This window comes from Silene latifolia, chromosome 4 (genome assembly GCF_048544455.1).
Source record: "Silene latifolia isolate original U9 population chromosome 4, ASM4854445v1, whole genome shotgun sequence".
In the NCBI taxonomy this organism is placed as follows: Eukaryota; Viridiplantae; Streptophyta; class Magnoliopsida; order Caryophyllales; family Caryophyllaceae; genus Silene; species Silene latifolia.
In genome coordinates this window covers 23,231,172-23,252,974 of record NC_133529.1, presented here as the reverse complement: position 1 = coordinate 23,252,974, position 21,803 = coordinate 23,231,172, and positions in this window count along the sequence as shown.

Here is a 21,803-nt window from a genome sequence, read left to right as displayed (position 1 = left end):
GCAACATAAGAGATAGTGGGATTTGCCCTATTGATGAATCGATCGATGAAATCCAACATTCGCACTCCTTTAGAAGTCACAAGACGGTCCACATCAGCTCTTGCCAACCCAAGAAAGTCCCTAAACTTGTTCTTATACCTTTGAGAAGTGGAGGGAATAGCAGGCAAATATTCCGGGTCCCAACCACCAATCGCAGCAATTTCTTCGGGAAATGGGCAAATGTCGCCTCCAGGGAAGGCAAATACGTGATAATTCGGGTCCCAATAATCAAGACAAGCATCTAAGAACGGTTTGACTACCTTGATCAACTTCAAGCTCAAAAGTGATCCAAAGTTATAAGCACCCATGTCGTATTTCTCCACATTAGAGAACTCATTTGTCCACTCTTTTAGACGAATTTCGAGAGTATTCATGATGTATGCTTATTTTGAGAGCTTTATGTAATAAGACGAATAAAAGAAGGAAGAATTATGTGAATAAAACCTCCCTCGACGTCTCTATTTATACTAAAAGTTGTTTCCTAAAATCCGTCAGGACGGATGCACTGGGGACTGCGCCTCTTCGAAGGGACGCAGCTCTTGCTGCGCCTCTTCCTCAGCCTTCTTTCTGTGATTTGCGCGTTGGATCTTTCCTAAATTCCTCAACGAATAATTTCCTATTCATACGGGTTATTATTTTGGTAAATACGTCAAGTTGCCATATTTCGTGTTTCCTAATTTCACGGGCACGCATTTCGAGGCGATATCGATATTTTGATCATCTTAGCACACTTATCCATTTCTTTTTTATTTTTCTTTTTGGGGAATCATTTCACCAATTTAATTTATTCATTTTTTCCAAACTTATACATTTCTTTTTTTATTTTTCTTTTTGGGGAATCATTTCACTCTCATCCCACATTAACCTTCAAACTTATATGTTTCTTTTTTTTCCTTTTTTTAGGGGGTAACCCTCCCTACCGTCCGGTCATTTCCGGCAAAATGTTTTCATTTTTTTGCATTTCCGAGTCGTTGTTTTGCGCTAATTTAGGCCATGTGTACAAATGTATGTTCTATGTGATTTCTGTGTAAATTTCGGCAGCATGACGGCGCAAACCGTCATCTACCAAACTTGTTCAAAGCTAACCTGCAGGTATAAACAAAGCAACCCAGCAGCAAAGGCACTCAGGCCATCATATATACAACTAAGAGGGGATATGTACACCAAACTGGGGGCTCGCACCCCAAAACAAAGTCCGAATGTCCAAAATATGGGTCCTAAAAATGTACAAAATACAGCCGAAAACAAAAAACAACAAGCAAACTACTGCTGGTTGCCGTCTAGCTCAGCAACTCTCGCCTCAAGAGCAGCAACCTCGGCGTCACGAACTTCGAGCTCCCTCAGGAGGCGAGCTGTCTCCTCCCGGGACTGGGCAAGCTCTCGATCCAGCTCACGCTCCCTCTGCAAACAACAAGAATTGGCTCATGTCAATCGTTTCAAACATAAGGAAAATTAGAAAATTCGAAAATGAAGTAAACGGAAGGTTCATACCTGACGTCCTCGGCCGCCAGCAAGTGGCTCGACCGCAGTAGCCTGCAGCCGGTTGGCTACCCTCCATCAAGCCACGAACCGGGACGGCACAACCTGCATTTCAAAAGAAGAGATTCTTAAACGATTGGACAAACTCAAGCAAATGTGTTCTTACACAAAATTATACAAGTTAGGAGACTCACCCTCCGAATCAGATGCTGCCACTCGTCCAAGCCAGCATCTCTCACCGCCGCGTCAAAGTCGCGCGGCTTGGAGATCATCGTCATCCCCGTCGTGTCGGTGTACTCAAGGGTCTCAGGGTACTCTGGGGGCTCGATGCCCGCCGCCTCGACCTCCTGTAAAGTCAAATGATTTATTTTAACCGATGATCATTTGTCGTGTTCTCAAATCGATCGAAGATAAGAGTAAAACACTTACCATGACCGGCAAATACGCCAGCCTCCCGTAGAAGAACACCGAGTAGTCCTCGCCCAGAAGAAGGAGGGCGTCACCACCAACGCCAGCCAAGTCAGCCTCCCTCTCAGCCTCAGAAGGCTCCCTAAACATCATCCAAGGAGGATCGATGGGAACCGTCAAGACATCCCGAGAGCACTGACGAGCCAAGCGCTCACCCAAGTAACACACAGGATCCATCGACGTCCTCAGCAGCAACCGGCTCGAGCTCTTAGGTCGAAGGACCTCAGCCATGAAGGGAGGAGCGCCAGCGTACTCCACCCAAGGCTTGGGCACCCACTAAAAAAGCAAATGAATGGCCATTCTTATGATCAGTTCTAAAAGTAAAAGAAGAGAAACAAACAATGCAAAGGTGAAGTACTCACGTCGTCCAACTGAAGAGCGTTCACCTCCCGCCGACAAACGTCGTGGAAGGAACGCCGACTCCTCGTACGGCACATCACCCAATCCCTCACAACGGTATAAGCCTTCTCCACCGGCTCCGTCCTCTTGGGCGCGAGGCCCGGAAAGTAGGAGTACACCCACGCCTGTAAAGCAAGATAATCAATAACGATCTTTCGTGATTTGACAAGAGAAGGAAATGATCTTTCATAAAATGAAATGAAGGTTCATACCTCTTACAGCAGTCCAGGGCCGACAGCAGCAGGAGAAGTCCCCTTCTCCATCAACTCTGGAGGAACCATGGCCCTCATGAAGCGGATGAGGACCGCAAAACCAGCAGTGACCCAGTCCCAACGGCCTAGGGAGCTCAGGTCAGAAAGAAAGGGAAGGATCTTCGTCGAAAGCCTCTCTCCCTTGTCTCTGCGGTAGATCGAAGACGGAAACCATCAGAGCCACAAACGGACTCTCTGCCCTGCAGTGCAGGGAGGAGGAGCCGTCTCCCTCCCCTCGATCACCACCGACGTCGGAGTCTTCCCCGCAAAGTAGTCCCAAACGTAAGAACTAGGCACCAAACCAGGTACCGCAGCAGCCTTCGGCGCCAAGTTCCATCCGATCAACCTCCTAGCCTCAGCCGAGTCAACCACCTCAGTCCCACACGGCAAACCGGAAATCATGTCGTAATCCTCCAACTTGACCCCCACCTCACCAAAAGGCATGTGAAATATAGAGGTCGTGTCCCAAAACCGGTCCAAGAAAGCTCGGAAATCATGTCGTAATCCTCCTCGTGATATCCCTCCAAGCCTTCACCAAAGCACCGAACGCTCCCCGCTCGATGATGGCTCGCTCCTCAGCTGACAGCCTCTCGTAGCACCCCATCGCCGTCGTGTAGCTCGAGAACGATCTGATGTTCCCGGCCTCCTATTTTGGATTCGAAACAAAAGCTATCTTTAGCTCAAATGAAGAAGAAAAGGAATGGCAAATGGAAATGAAGAAGATGAGTGAAGAGTGATGAATTCGATTTACCAAGCTTTTCACCATCCTGTAGGACAAGTGACCCTCCGCAACCCAAAGTAGGTGCCTACTGTCCCAGGTCTCAGCCCACGCAGGTGCTCCCCTCGGCTGGCGACCACCCCGTCCAACGTTGGCCCGTCTCGGGGCCTCCTCCTCCTCAAAAACCTCCTCCTCAAGGACCTCGTCCTCAGCAGCCGTCACCGCAGCGGTAAAAGCCTGCTCTAACGCCTCCTCAAGCATCTGAGAAGGGTCAAGGGTAGTGTCCACATCCATGGGATCCCTCCCAGATATAGAAGCCTCGTCACCTGCAAAATTAAAGTGAATTTAGGTCGCGTCAAGTGACGACAAGCCTTAATTAGGGGATTTTCGAGTTTTCGGGGCTCCGAAATCGCTCTTTTCTCGCCATCCTTGGCAACCTTTCCACAAACCCGTCCTCTCATGTGGTAATTTGGGTTGAGTCAAGCCTAAGTTGAAGCCTAGTCATGGGTTCGGGCCGGAATTTCGACAGCATTTCGTTATAACGGCGATTATGCCCTAGGAAGTGTCCTGAAAAAGCCATCACAAATCAAAATTCCGAGATGGTAGTAAGTTTACTCATCATACAAGGATTCCAAATATCAAGTTTCGCCACGAATGGGCAATCCTAAAGCTATTTTCGAAGCGATTTACGGTTTAGTTGTGAGACCGTCACAATTTCACTCAAATGCTCAAAACTCAATGAAAATTCGAAACAAATACATGGTTATGATCCTTATATTACCAATTAGCCATTTATAAAGTCAATTTTGCAAAGTAAAATCATTTGGGGGGAAAAGCCCCAAATTTTCGACTAATTAGGGTTGAAAACCCTGATTTTGTCGGTCCAATTCGATCAAATACGGAAGATAAATGCAAAAATAATACACATACCTCGATTATTCATGGCAAATGCAAGCTTTTGGATCAAACTTTGACAGAAATGGTTGGAATTTGAGAGAGAAATTGAGAATTGTGTTTCGAAATAATGAAACAAACCCCTCTGTTTCATCGGGTTTTTACGCAGGATTGACACGCCCAGGAAAAGACGCAGCAGGTGCTGCGCCTATTCCAAGGGACGCAGCTCTTGCTGCACCTCTTCCTCAGTTTCCCTCCATATGAATTTTCGAAGATTCGTTATAAGTTCGTTATTTTGTGGGCCCATCTTTGGTGCGCCTCTTCCTCGATGACATATCACATATTTGGTCCGTTTGACGTTTATTCTTCGCCCGGACCCGTATTTCCAAGCCAACAGCAAACTGCTGCCATGTTTTTGCCAAGGCCTTGCTTGTCACAACGAGCGGTTCTTCTTTGACAGGTGTTTCGACACGCCTTTTTTATGTTCCCCCAACGAGAGTACACGGATAGACATTCCCTCTCGAGACATGGAGATCAGTTCCCGATTATGTTCCCCCAGCGAGAGTTCACGGATAGATATTCCCTCTCGAGACATGGAGATCAACATCGACTTCAAACTCTTCTGAAATTTGTTTGAAGCCGACCACAAGCAGATTTCTCCCAGCAGTTCCTGACTACGTCCTGCTGTCTTCTCCCAATATCGCGTTTTGTTTCCCCTGGAGTTTCAAGGAATTTTAGGTATGGTCTCTTCTTATGGCTGGTGAGCCTCCTTACGTAGTCTAATGGACTTTAAACGACCCTCCCCGATAGTCGACAGACACTAAAATGTTCCCGACGACAGGTCATTGGTTCAGACCCCTTGAGCCGCCTCGCGTCGCCATAGTCGTCAGGTTGTAATCTTCGATTGACCTGATGGCTATACTTTGACTTTTGCCTTGTCCAAGCCTCAGTTAAAGTGGGGGCTCTGTAGATACCTTATTTCTGTACCTCCCGCAAACCACCCGGTGATGATTGGGCCGCATGTTTGGTACGCGGAACGATTTGTGACAGTTCGTAAGTTTATCGTCAAGTCCTTTTCTGCGTATTTTTTCGTATCTTTTTATATCTTTTCGAGATTCACTTCCAAAGTTTCTCCGAAAAACCCTATTTCCTCCGTGTGATTAGTATAAATAGAGACCTTCGGTCCAACATATTTCTCACGCGAGTGTCCGCCTTTCTCTTCTCCCTTTGCATTCTAGACCACGTTCTTACTTTTTGGAGTCTACGTGCTTGAACTTTCGACCACGTAAGCTCGGATCCTTCTGAGTACCAGCCTCGTTTTGCATGACCGACCAATTCGACCAACTCCACAATAATCAACATTAATCAATCTTATTCGTTTTCCTCCTAGAGGGCACTTTCGTCTACATTCGAGTCGAGCATCACTGAACGTTAACTTAGTTCATCTCGTTTCGTCAAACATGTAAGTCTGAGGGTGTAAATCCTTCTTTTGTTTATTTTTCTTTATTATCGTAATTAATATTGTAAGGTTTATGTCGAAAGTATGTTTAAAACCAATTTGTAAAACCATGTTTTAGACCCTTTTTCACGGATTTACAGGGGACAACCGTCGAGAAAAGACGCAGCAACTGTTGCGCCTCTTCGAAGGGACGCAGTACCTGCTGCGCCTCTTCGTGAGGCTGCCGCAGTTCCTGCTTCCTTTCTTCTTCCTTCGTCTTTTGACAATTCGATTGTTTTGATTCGTTATCAATTGTTCATTGTTTCATTAACGTAATAATTTCAAGTATAATAATTTTAGCATGTATTCATTAATAATTCATTAATTAATTCATCTTTTAAATCCCGACTTAAATCCCTTATAACCAATATTTGCGGGTGTTCGTCATTAAAGTCAATCCGGGTTTTAGAGATTCGATTCATTAATATTGAGTCTCTGGGATTCGATCTTTGATATATTCTCATCTGTTATTTATCATATCCATCATTAATTCATCATTAATAGTTTGTTTAACCTAATTAATTTGTATTTATAAATTAACCTTTTAATCTTGTTTTAATTAGTTTTATTTAGTTTTGTCCATGTTTTATTGTTTTTATGACCCCAATCATATGTAAATAATCTGTTAATCACTTTCATCCGAGTAAATTATTCATAATCGATCATTAAAATCACCAACGAATATTAACAATTTGTAATTCCGACTTCACAGCCAGAACTGAGCCAAGGAACGGACGCAGCAACTGCTGCGCCTCTTCCAAGGGACGCGGCTCTGCTGCGCCTGTTCCTGGTTGATTTCTTTCTCTGAACTCCCGTTTTGCCTTGACCTAGTTTATTAATTACGTATTAATTTACTATTACTCGTATTATCAATCTAATTCCTGTTCGTTAATTTATTTATTTATTCTTTCTCAAACCATCCGTTTTAAATATATTTTTGACATAAATCAACTAATCCGATGTAAATATTGTAATTTTAATTATTGCATTTATTTATTTATCGTATTGCATGATTATTTACTTGCTCTCACATGCAATTAACTTAAATCCCTACTTCGACCTAATGAGTGTTAAATTACGTGTTTACCGACTTAGTATTAATTCTCACATGCTAGGATTAATTTATTGGATGTTGCATTTCATGCATATAAATCGACAATATATCGATTATAGACAATTTCCCTAATCATTAGTAGAGGCCGCTATCGAGGCGGGCGGGATTAGGTGTTCGATCAAAAGAGCTTCCTAATACGTACCCTCACCCCTTACTCCAGATCTCTGTGAACATCCGTGTTCATTGGCATCCACGAGAGTCATTCTAGACATAGAATGCTAAGGGTAATGAGTTATTGGTGTTCATGTCACTACTTTGTGTCTTGACATGGCACGAGGTATTCAAACGGTTTTCAATTTTCCACAATAAATTGGTGGCGACTCCACAAATGCAAACGCTTGTTCCAAAGCGCCCCCGTGGGCCCGCGTCCACAACTAGATTTAATAAAAGAGATGATAATGATTTGATAAAAGAGATAATTTGATAAGTGATGGTTGTCTATGGATTTGGAAGTTGAAAATTTAAAAGGGAACAAATAAGGTAGAAGATGATCAAAATCTGCTAAAATAATAGGAATAATGGGAAAAAGTAATTTTAGCCCTTGATTTTTTCTTCTGTCACGTGGCTTCAGATCAGGGGAGTACTGGAGGTCCAGTTCTTTTCATGAACTGGAGAGGAGCCGGACTCCTCAAACATAGGTACATATCTTGATAAAGTAGTCACGTTTTAACAATCACAGTTAAGTCAGCATGTTAAATTTAGTATGTAACCATGTAAATAATAATTTGTTAAACAATGGTATCATCCACAACTAAATTCCTCACATATTGATCAACAGAAATCCACATTTGAAATGTGGCAAAGAAACCAAAATAAACAGCCATTTAAAATAGCAAAATCATACACTGAAACACTTAGTTTATGACTAAAAATGGTGACATTTGAGTATAACTATTAAGGTCACCACCTTGTATTACAAATGTGACCAGTTTGTAGCATCATAATATGGTAACATGTATGAACGCAGATATATCAATCTGATTTCATATATATTACATCTTATAGGAGTACAGTGTTAGCACAAAAATAATAGGTTTAACAAACAGTTCATTGTACCCAAAAACTTTCCCGAAAATGTTTGAGCTTATTTATCTGGAACCGTGTAATTCAACTCAGACGCAGAACAGGGGTGTACATGGTACTGCCTTCTTCAGTCGCTTTCTTAGCCTTCTTCTTTGGCCCCAGATTCCTTTTTTTTACATGCACTACGACCCTTTGTCGTACAACATACTCGATCTAGAATTGGGGGCCCAGTTAGCTCTACGTTAGGTAGATCTTCGTCCATACTAAGTTTGGAAAATAACGACTGCACTTCTTCATTAGCCTTCATACACAGCTTCTCAAAAATAAGTCTTAACTCAGCAACATTGTGGCATTTAGTGATAAGATGGTTTATAGCTATCAACATTGAACGACGCTAATTGATGGCGTTATTTGTAACACCCCCATACATCAAGGTGCCTTACCAATACCGCCTAATGCATGGAAGTGCTACCATCTCGGTTACCCGAGGCAATGTATATCAAATTGACCATAAAAGAACATACTTAGATAAATAAGTTTAAATGACTACATAAAAAAATCCCAAAACTGTAAAGTGAAATACATCTGTTCCAAACTATCAAAATCAACTAAAAGAAATATAAGTTCAACGACACAGCGGAAGACTCTAGTGACACGTGGTGACTCAATCTTGGCTATCCCATGCGCGTCCATCTCATACATGCTCAAGAACTGCTCACCATCCCCGAATGGATCACCACAGTTTTTAAAACAATAAACGAGGTCAGTTACTGATTACACAATATAAGATCAACATTATCAACAATATATACAATCACCCAACTCCGTCACATCTCCACACACCTGACTAGCCTGAAGGTCTAGTCCTGCCAGATTACGGCCGCAACCAGTAATCCTCACCGTCAGTGGGGACCGCAGTCGTTCCCACCTAAGCCCTGCTCATCAACACCGAGCGAAAACCCAAGTTACTTAATGTGCGCATCCCTCTTGTGACGGGAACCACAAGGGGCGAATCATGGGCGTAAAGGCACTTCCGCAAGTGACTCCACTCGGCCGAGGACGCACCTTGCAAACCACAGACAAACACAACCAACCAACTATACAACAACAATTACTAATCACCAACACCAATATGATATAAGATCAACAACTGATAGGCTATCGCACACCTATGCAAAAATAAATACCCTAGACACAAATGAATGTAGTACGTAGGGGTCGAATCCACAGAGACGGTAGTTGTTAATTAGTTGTTATGGAGTGAATTTTATCAAGGTTGGTTATAGTATGATTGATTGGTTGGATAATGGAAGAAAACAATAATGATAAAGAAATAGTCTAGGGAGGTCGGATCACACATGCAAATTAGATAAATGCTCAAATTAAACTTAGGAGTTGATAAATCGTTAATTGTTTAGGCTTAGAGACACCCACCTCTCGATATTAGTGTCAACCATAAACCGGGTCCTAGAGAAACTCTCGTTTATGACTAGGTCATCCTACTACACATGCTTAGTCTAATCCGATTCCGTGCCTCTCGACTTATATAACGAATTAACAAATTTAATCTAAGATAGTGATCAATTATCAAAGACTAACAAAACAATGCAAACATGTAAAAGAAACAATGAAACGATATTATAACATCCTAGTTCAACAATTGCAATAACTACTTATGCATGGTTTCCCTTATTCCCTAGACAATTGAATTACTTGTGCATAATGAAAACTAATCTAATGACATATGAAATGATAAAGATAAACATATTAACTAGTGATGTAAATGACAAATGAATAACAAAACAATATTGGAAATAAGATTGCCTTAACCATGGGGAATGAACTTGGAAATGAAGAACAAGATAGAACAAATGAAAATAACTTGAAATGTAAATTGTATATAACATGAATTAAAATTGTTTATAACATAATGAAAATGCAAAAGGGAAATCTAATCTAACCTAAACTAAGAACTAAAATGAGAGTATAAAAGTGGTGTAGGAAGTATGTAAGAAGTGTCTCTTAGGTTCCGGATCAACACCCTTTATATAGGGGTGAATGATGAAATGTAAGCAATTAAAAGGGAGGTAACCCTGATCGGGGTCGTGGTGATTTGGCTTTGTCTTCTTAATTCTTCTAGTTAATGCACATAGTATCCAATGTTAATGTTTAATGCCTCGTTTAATCATCCGATAATGATCTTAAAATATTGCATCCAATGTATACTAGCATCCTAAGCTCCCACCTAGTTGGACTTGATTGCTTGGGCTTGACTTTGCATAAGACTTTATTTTGCATTTTCATTTTAATTCATATCTTTATGCATGCAAATCCATGTAACACTTCAATGTTGGTCCAACTCATGCTCTATTCTTAGCCTTGTACACTAGCTCTTGCAAATTTGTTAGAAATAAGCTCCTAAAAGCTCAAGTTCCTACAAAATGTAACAAACCATGCAAAGACAACTAGAATACAATATTAGCTCATAAACACTAACATTAGTGTAAATGACATGTAAAATAGAGATAAAATAGGGGGATTAAAATGTATATAAAATGGACTTATCAAACTCCCCCAAGCTAAACCCTTACTTTTCCTCAAGCAAGCACACAATACAATGTAGGATAAGGACAAGGGTAAGTACAACAATCATCTCATCCAAATGCAATTCCCGTCAAGTAAATTTAGAGCACAATGAATCAAATCCCGAAACAACATAGGCATAGGGAAAATGCAACAACATTGATGAGATTTATATGACGGCGTAGCATGAATGACTTCATATGAACTTTTTGGCCCTTGCATGATCTTTTGACTTTGGACTCTCACGGTACACTCAACCTCTTTTATATGTGAAAGGATATTTATATGAGTAGCACTCACCTATCCTTGACTCATGATAGTGTGCCCGCAATCTAATATGGTAGTCATTTCAAATCACAAGTCAAAAACAATTAAAATGCAAGCATATAAAAGAAGCCATTGTGTAGAAGAAGGCAATATGTATTGGGTAAGAAAGGGGAACATATGAATTGTGGTATATGGAGCTAAGTCAAGCTAGTAACAACCAAGTGAAAGGATGCTCAATCCCAAAACTAAACCCAATATTTCAATACAAATCATAAAAACATTCTCCAAAAGATGATAATAAGACATGAGAATTCTCTTAATTTTCACTTCTTCTTCTTTAACTCAATACACTTCATGCTTCTTTTTCTTCCTTTTCATTCATGTGATTTTTTCCTTTTTTTTCTTTCTCCATTTTTCTCTTTTTTTCTTTTCACAACTCTTTTTTCACTTCTTTTCTTTCATTAACCAATTCCGGAAACTAGCAAATCCGGCATATCCAAGCTCACAAAGACCAAAAATTAAGCAAATCCCAAATGAGCACCCTAACACCAAAGACATAGCTACTAGTTTAACAAGGTAGGCAAGTATGATGTAGCTAGATAAGATGTAAAACATGTGTAAGAAGGGGCTAGAAATGGAAAATAATGTCTATGTGAATGGCTTCAAATGCAAGCATGTAATGAAAGTAATGCTCATAAAAGATGAAATAAAAATCATACTTGTGCGTCATTGATATAACACACACCATAAGGAGACCTACACTCACCTAAGTGAGACCGGAAATAGATGAACTGGTCCAATGAGGCTCTACCTTACCATCTTGTGGCTTGCCAAAAGTTAAGATCAAGCCTATTTGGTTTAAATTTCATCTTCCACCTACTATGTCAAGACATCCCCATGTATGCAAAACCCATCAAAAGCGTGACTCATTACCTTTAAAAAGCTACAATATGGGAAATGCAAAGAGGAAAGACGCATTATGCATAAGATAAAAGGGTGGACACAATAACCAACTTTTTTCAATTTTTTCAAATTTTTAGTTTAGTGGATTTCCCATAACTAGACTCACTAAATCCCTCTCCCAAGCTAGAACAACACATTGTCCTCAATGTGTAAAACAAAGAAGGACACCCAACAAGGGGATATGGGACGACACATGTGGAAATAAAGAAAGGAAAGAAAGCATACAACCGCGTAGAAGCTCCCCCAAGCTAGCTTGAAAGCGGGGTAAGGTCCAATCCAAGTAGCAAAGTACCTGCGAAAGACAAGCTACTACGTACGAAAGCAAGCTAAATTTCTTATTGTCTTAACTATTACATCAAAACCAAATGGAAATTGCAAATGTAAATTGTCTTAAAAAACATAAGTAAAACAATTTTTCCTAAATGAGTATCCATCGTCCTTTAAAAAGCATGTCAACGTCCTTAGAAGTTGATCATATTCCTGCGCATGATCAATACACAAACATAAGTAAACAATTGATAAGATATAAGCATGAAAGATCAAAGGCAAGTAAAGATTAATCTTATCAAATTGCTCATGAGAGATTTCAAATAGAACCACCGTACTCCACTCGTCAGCAAGAGATGGAGCATCATGCTTAAGACCATAAAAATAACCATTAGTGCATAAATTATAATCATGAACGGTCCCAAATTAGTGGTATGAAAACTCTAAGTGGTAGGACTAATCAAAAATGGGGGGTGCATCCCACTTAACTTCTATATTAGCATCACTAAGTCTTTCATCAACTTCGAATTGGTCAACTACATTCCATGTGAAAGGATTTTCAAAGGTTTCACATGTCTCGAGTAAAACCTCATCCGTTTCACTATGATCGGGCTCAAGCTTATCCATGGCACGTGTGTCAACTTCCTCCTCCACGAAATTCATTTCATTGTCATCGTCATCCAATAATTCAAAATGGTTAGGATCAAAAGACTCACATTGGGAGGTTGGGAGAGCATAAGGAGAGGAAATAATCTCACATTGGCTTGCTTCCTTTTGAGAAAATTGTTCCAAACGAGCTTGAAGCACTTTGAGCTCCTCTTGGATACGCCACACATCGAATTGGCGCGCTAACTCTCGACATTCGGTAGCCATGGAATCTAAGAAATTCCAAAGTTCCGGCCCAATCATGTTGTAGATGTTAGGTTCATATACCTATTATTAGACTCCTCTAATATTGAACTAATTAACTTATTAATTATTTGTTCTTTAGATCTAGTGCATGCATAACTAAATGAAAGATTTATTAGAAAAAACAATGTTCCTTACATTGTTGGTTGGTTCGAAATTATGGGCACAAGTAAGGTCACCTTCCTTCACTTGTTCTTGAGCTTATAATGATGGATGATCCTCCTAAGACTCCAAGTTTAGAAGCCACTCCAATAAATTGCACCCAAGATTAATCCCAAAAATCTCTACTAATATTAACTAGATATTTAGTAGAAATATTACCTTAATAATACTAATGATCTTGTATTACTATCTTAAGTAACATATGATGTGTATTAGTATTTATGGAGAGCTTTGTTGCATTTGCATGTGAGGAATTATTAGAGAGAAATAAGCAAAACTAGCAAAAACAAGTAAGTAGTAAAATGAGCAACCAAAATACTTATTTGTAGTGCCAAAACCGGTTGGCATAAGGCAAAGGAAGAATCTTTTGCCTTTTGTCTTTTCTTGTTTTGTTAGTTGTAGGTAGATAGTGTAAGATGTAGTATGTAAAGGCTAGTATGTAAGGTCTCTTTCACACAATAGCCAACATCAACATAAGACAAAAGAGCATCTTATGTGCTCTTATGTTGGCCGAAATATTGGTCTTTAATGGACCATTTTTGCCTTTTGTCATTTGTCCCACAAATGCTTATAAGTTATATGTTTAACAATCTTACATATTTAATTATTAAAGTAATCATTTAACACTTAAATATTACAATTAATAATATAATATACACTCCACTTTTTGAGTAGTATACTACCATTATATCAACATATAATGGGTCCCAAAATTACTAGTTAGGTAAAATTACAACTTCTTGTAACTTTAAATAACTAATTACCTCTACCTCAAAACTTATATTAATACCTCAACTAATTTAGTAAATTAACACTTAATAACTAAATTTAATCTTATTTAATCACATTACAATAAGACGCAAAATTGCACTCCCATAATTAAGGGATTAATTAATTCGTATCGCATACAATTAATTAAATATCTATTTGGGCCTCATCCTATAGGTGTGACCTAAAGGGATCAACTGACCACCACCGTCACACGACAGTAATGTCAAACTCTAGTTAGCCAATCATTACCGATTAATGACGGTCAGTCGACTGTATAAAGAATCATCCCTCGCGTATTCTTAGTTTGAGATTTAATTATGATATTTAAATCATGTGATCGCACTATTGTTGAGGACACATTTCCCAACAATCTCCCACTTGTCCTCGACAAGTGTGCGTCACCAATTCTCTTGTCCTATTACAATCTCCCACTCAATGCAAGGTGTCTTGCAGGTCGTACTTACATTTGATCATATCTTGAGTGGTTTTCTCGATCTGGAGATTAACTGTCTGACCGGAATTATCTATCATAGATACCTTCCGAGCGTGGCCACGCATTTCCAGTTAACTACTCCTCGAGTGGCCTTGAGATTTCAAACAACCCTGACAAGGGGTGGACAATTCTTATCGCCCTATTCCCTTCGTTCAGCCACAGTTCATCATAACCCAAAATATACCCAGTTTGACCTCATTTACGAAATCGTAGAGTATAAATCAAAGCTAATCAGAAGTTGTGCCAACTTTGGCGAATAGTCTCTAGTCAAAAGAATTGACTCATAAGAATACTATAGTAGCTCTTGCCACGACCAGGCTTTATGAATTACCAGAACTCTATAAGCGGTCACTGCCCGACAGATTGTCACATACAGTCTGCCTATGTGATCGACTAGTCATCCCATATGACTCTATGGCACTTGAACTTGCCATCAATCGCATCACACTCTAGTCACTTGGAGACGTCACCTCATATAAGTAACTAGGGGCGAATACAATGTCAATCCAGTTCACTTTAATGGGGTTCAATTTGTCTCTACAACCCATTTGGATACAACAAGGTAGCGGGTGAGTTTAATAAAACTCAAACGATAAATGTGATTATCACATATGAATAGTCAATACACTAATACTACTTCATATTCTATAATCTCTAGTGTATTAAAACACTAGTTAAAATGCAATACAAGCTTGGCAAGTGGATATACCCGATATCCATATATTCCAACTTAATTAATTGCTATTTCCTTCCATTCAATGTCATCTTCTAATGACATGAATTCATTTCTAAGTATTTGTCTGTACTTATGCTAGACTTTGGCTCTTTAACTTGAAAGACGCTCCCACTGTTATCGCATAACATGTGATAAAGTCACTTGTAGAGGGATTCACCCTTAATCCCCACGTTGACTATTTTATCACAATCTTACTTAGATTTCTTTTGTAGAATTTACAATGCGCGAAACTAAAACACTTTTCTTAGTTTCTTACTCCTTAGTCAATAACATTAGCTTAGGATTTCATCAAATCCTTTTAAGCTTGGAAACTAAAGTTGGTGCAACCCTTCAACATCTTAACTTAGTTTATCATCCAAACATGTGTACAAGTCATCAATTGTACTTTAAGGCTTTCACAAGCCCATCTAATGAATTAAATTATTATTGATTCATAATGTACCTAGCATATGGTACATCACAGCACGTGCGTCTGTTGGCATACATAATCGTTCTAATGGCGGAAACATTAGTACTCGATTTCATGTAATCAACAACTTAATGGGTTCAGTGAACGACTATGATTCCATCATAGTAATTCCACTTTCATCATCATGAATAAGCCATTCAACTTTGTTGATGTAAAACAAATACGAAAGAACTTATCTTCATAAGACTCTCAGTTCTATGCCAATTTACTCTCACATAGATTCACAGTCTAGAATACTTTGCATCCGTTTCCAAGTCTTCCAATTACTCTTGCCAGAAGAGAGCATTGGTACATAATACTCAATAAGTAATATGTCTTCAATGTATAAGACATGGAAAAATAATTTTAGCTCCCACTTAACTTCATGTATATCATGATTCTTCAATCACGTGAATGAAACAATTCACTATAATCACATGAACGAAAAGTAAAATCCTATAATGCTTGCTTAAGATCATTCTAATGATCATTGAAGAAAGCTACGCATAATATGTTAGGATTCTTAAATCTTCATCTAAGATTTTGTGTTTCAAACACTTCCTTCTCTAAATTCCCAATTTAGAAAAGCGAATTATATTTGCCATTCTTCATAAAAATGAAATGCGGCAATTCCTAATACAATTTATCTTGATCAACATCTTCATGTAAATCTTATGCATTTGTGTACTCTAAAGCTCTATTTACCTTTAAAGAGACCCTCATTTTAAAGTAAATCTACTCATGAGCAACAATTTTCGGATTGTAATGCTTCGGCTCGTATGTAACAAGGTCATGATACTACTACTTTCACAAAGTAATATTTTTGAACAATAAGACATGTGCGATAAACTCCCACTGAACTATGCTCTCATTCTATCTTCATAGATAATTGTTCAAAACCAACTCCCACTCTATAATTCTATTACTTTCACAAAGTAACATTTCAACTATAAGAGATGTTTGTGACGATACATTCTACTCCCACTCTATCTCTCAGAAATACATCTAACTTCTTGAGAGATAGCTTTGTGAGGCACAAACATATATATTTAACGGAGTTTAGCTTTCAAAAGGCCATCTTAACATGGCAGCTTGATAATATACGAGTCTTATCCATGTCATCTGTTTAATAGACTCTCTATTCTAGGTACCTCATGGTTGACCATCCAATTAGAATAATATGTCCATTTGGTATCGTGAATTCCCTACTTGATGAGTTCAAAAACTCATTTCAACTTTAGAATTGATCTTATATAAGTAAGTTGTTACTTTAAGTAACAAAGACATAAGGAGAATCAAATTCATAGCTTATGGACATATAATGATCCCATCATCATAATCGTCTAATCAATCAATTTAAGTTGTTTATTTAATGTTTCTCTACGCAAGTAATTAATGATGATGGTTTTAGAACAAATAACATAATAAAACAAGTGATTTGGGTTGAAAACCAAATCACCAATATCCAAAATACAACCCGTGTTTAAAGGATACAAACCAATTTCCGAGTCACACAAGAAAATCAAAATAGTTCTAAAACATGAAATACATCATAAAATTAAAGACAATGCAAATAAAAGTCAAGCTTCCAATGATCCATCACCATGGTCGGCTACGCTAGCTTCCCTCGTGATCCTCTAGGTTTGCTTTTCCTTGCCTTTGTCCTTGGTAGGAGCCCATATTTACAATAAAGAGGGTAATCATCACAACTTGTATCACATACTAATTGAGATTGAAACATAAAAGATAGGGATAGTTATATACCTACTGGAATAACCTTTCCAGCTTTGATGTCGCCAAGATACTTGGAGCAGTTTCTCTTCCAATGCCCAACTCCACAACAATAGTGGCACTTGTCCCCGGAGGGGGCACTGTACTTGGGCTTGGAGGAGCTTGCTTCATAAGTCTTAGCTATGTTCCTGTTGGGAGTTCGCTTCTTTCCCTTTTTCCCGCTCTTCTTGAAGGTTCCTTTGCTCTTATGATTGACATTGAGCACATCTTTGGTGGTGCTAACACTTAGCCCCATGTCCCTTTCGGCTTGCACAAGCATTTTGTGCAACTCATCAAGGGAAACCTTCTTATCTTGCATATTAAAATTCACCCGGAATTGAACATATGCTTTGATTTTACTGAGGGAATGGAGAATTCGATCAATTACAAGTTCATTAGGAATTTCCACCTTATGCATTTTCAAGGTCTCAACATGCTCCATCAACTTGAGCACATGAGGGCTCACCTTTTGGCCCTCTTTGATGTTAAGATCAAAAAATGCGAAAGCCGCCTCATATTGAATGACCCTAGGAGCTCGTGAAAACATGTTCACAAGCTTCATGTAGATCTCATGAGCGGTGCTAATCTTTATAGCACTTCGTTGGAGTTCGGCCTCCATAGCAAAGATCAACACATTTTTGATCGCAGCCGACTCTCTTTGGTAAACCTCATAGGTTTGCCTAGCGGCGGGGGTGGACCTAGTAGTAATTTCGGTGGGAGATGCCTCGGTAAGGTAACGAAGCTTGTCGTCACCTTGCGCGGCCAAGCGAAGTTGCGCGTCCCAATCGGCGAAATTGGACCCATTCTTTTCTAACTTACATCGATCCATGAAGGATCGGAGCCAAGACACATTGGTAAGCGTGGTGGAACTAGTGGATGCGGACGCGTTTGGAGTTGCCATTGCGGTTGATTAAAACAAATTTTGACTACAAAATAGGAAATGAAGGAATTAATTATCATCTATCGTTTTAATAATACTCGTAAATTTAACTACAAGTATTGCATTTATATAGTGACCTCCACCCAACTACATAAATGATTCCGAGATCCAAATTCATATTAATACGGGTACGGTAAGCCGAGTCATCCCTTATTAATATAACTCGGTGGATTAACCTTTTAATCGATTCTACTTTTAGAACTCTCGGTCGATAAAAATTACTGTAATTCTCATCTTTAGCCCGGAACACATGAGACTACGGTCAACCATACTTCCGTTGAGCTCAATCCAAATTTCGATGTAATAACTTTTTACTACCCCACTTCGCCAACGTAACAAGGTTTGTATTACGGTAAAGCCGGCTCAACTCCCTTATGAAATTGGTACTTCGTGGGTTTCTACTATTTGGTAAGGCTATTTCTCAATTTTTAATATATGTGAGAGGTCATGTCAATTTATTATCTATCACGTTTTAAGTGAACTAAAGCGGTGAACTACGATAATTATAATTGACACAGTCGATGACTCGATATGATATGCATGTGTTGTTATGGCGATTTGGCAATGCATGCAACATATTAAAAGAAATGCAAAGCAATAAATAAAATTCCTAGTATGGCCTTCCTAAAATAGAAAATCAAATAATCTATTACATATTCGGAAACCAACTCCTTTGGTCCCTTGAATCTTCAATTGGCACGCCTTCCAAGACACCGTCTTTGTCGGATCACCTTTCCGAATGGCACCGTCTTTGAAAATGCTCCATAATTACAAATAATAATAAAAATTCAAAACTATTCCTATTATACATTTGTAAAATGGAAAAACTACTGAAATAAAAATAAAAGTGATACGAGATCACATTAAATTACAACCGAATCAATATTCCCTTTCATTACGGGTAATATCGATTAAAAAACTAAGGCCATACTAAGATAAAATTACATAATTCAAAATTATATAAATAAAAGACATTCAACAATTGAAATATGCAGCATTATAATATGTACCTATCATGCAAAATCATGTGCCAAATCGCCCTATTTAACTTATGTCGTACATATAACCCGGTTTCATGGAAATGCGTGATAATAACCTTTTAAAATCATAAATTAACACTTAAATCACATCTAAGCTCAAGTTAATTATCCTAACACATTTTAGGACTCAAAAATCAGTCATCACTTAATTTTTGACAATAATTCAACTTGATTTAATTTTATGCTCATTTTTTACCTTAAAAACACAATATTTATGAAATAAATCCAAATTAAATCATAAAAGTTTCAAAATTTGAATTTTAAATTTTTGAACATTCTGTAATAAATCCATGACACTCATAATGTCAAAAATCATGGTTAAAATTTTCGAATTAATTTTGAGAAAATATAGTTGCATTTTATCGGTTTTATCTCATAAAATACATAAAGTATCCGAAAATTACTCCAATAATTTTTACAACTTTAGATCTGATTAGTGGGATATTAATGCAACTTAAAATAATTTTCTCAAGCCATGCAATACGTTTTAGCTATTTTTTGTTAAAATAGTCACTATTTATGCCATTTTTGCTCAAAAATCCATAAATCATGCTAAAGAAGATATTTAAATCTAGACATTTACATACTCTCTGTAAATATTGCATGTGACATCATATTAAAATATCATGCCTCAATTTGAAATTTAACTAATTTTAACCATTTTACCTCTTTTAATCCATCTTTATCTCATAAAAATCATAAATCATGCAAAATTAATCAAATTAACTCGTCCTTTTACACACAACTTTTAAAATATGGATGTGAGGTCATATAAATTTTCCAAGGTCAGAAACGAAATTTAACTATTTTTAGCATTTTAATTCCCATTTTAGTCATAAAAATGTAATAAAATGACCAAAAATCCTTAAAATGAGCAATAAATTTCCATGAATCATAAAAATGACCTAAAAAATATTTTAGGACCAGAATATATAACATGCATGCTGATTTCGTGGCTTATACTAATAAATCACAAATTTTTAGTTTTAAATGTTAACATTTTAACTCGGAAAAACAATAACCGATTATGCATGCAACATCCTTATGCTCTGATACCACTTGTTAGGTTCATATACCTATTATTAGACTCCTCTAATATTGAACTAATTAACTTATTAATTATTTGTTCTTTAGATCTAGTGCATGCATAACTAAATGAAAGATTTATTAGAAAAAACAATGTTCCTTACATTGTTGGTTGGTTCGAAATTATGGGCACAAGTAAGGTCACCTTCCTTCACTTGTTCTTGAGCTTATAATGATGGATGATCCTCCTAAGACTCCAAGTTTAGAAGCCACTCCAATAAATTGCACCCAAGATTAATCCCAAAAATCTCTACTAATATTAACTAGATATTTAGTAGAAATATTACCTTAATAATACTAATGATCTTGTATTACTATCTTAAGTAACATATGATGTGTATTAGTATTTATGGAGAGCTTTGTTGCATTTGCATGTGAGGAATTATTAGAGAGAAATAAGCAAAACTAGCAAAAACAAGTAAGTAGTAAAATGAGCAACCAAAATGCTCATTTGTAGTGCCAAAACCGGTTGGCATAAGGCAAAGGAAGAATCTTTTGCCTTTTGTCTTTTCTTGTTTTGTTAGTTGTAGGTAGATAGTGTAAGATGTAGTATGTAAAGGCTAGTATGTAAGGTCTCTTTCACACAATAGCCAACATCAACATAAGACAAAAGAGCATCTTATGTGCTCTTATGTTGGCCGAAATATTGGTTTTAAATGGACCATTTTTGTCTTTTGTCATTTGTCCCACAAATGCTTATAAGTCATATGTTTAACAATCTTACATATTTAATTATTAAAGTAATCATTTAACACTTAAATATTACAATTAATAATATAATATACACTCCACTTTTTGAGTAGTATACTACCATTATATCAACATATAATGGGTCCCAAAATTACTAGTTAGGTAAAATTACAACTTCTTGTAACTTTAAATAACTAATTACCTCTACCTCAAAACTTATATTAATACCTCAACTAATTTAGTAAATTAACACTTAATAACTAAATTTAATCTTATTTAATCACATTACAATAAGACGCAAAATTGCACTCCCATAATTAAGGAATTAATTAATTCGTATCGCATACAATTAATTAAATATCTATTTGGGCCTCATCCTATAGGTGTGACCTAAAGGGATCAACTGACCACCACCGTCACACGACAGTAATGTCAAACTCTAGTTAGCCAATCATTACCGATTAATGACGGTCAGTCGACTGTATAAAGAATCATCCCTCACGTATTCTTAGTTTGAGATTTAATTATGATATTTAAATCATGTGATCGCACTATTGTTGAGGACACATTTCCCAACAGTAGAGACTCTCATTACTCAACTTTAGAGCCAATCCACGGGTCTCAAAATTCATGCCACCAAGCACGAAATGACCCAAGTAATCCCCATCAAGGACATGTCCTAGGGACATGAGACCATCGCAAAAGTAATAGAATCGGTCAAGATAGTCAGGAAAAGGCTCATCTTGGAGCTGTGGGACGAATTCGTAACTCATTATGAAAGGCCAAGCCTTATTA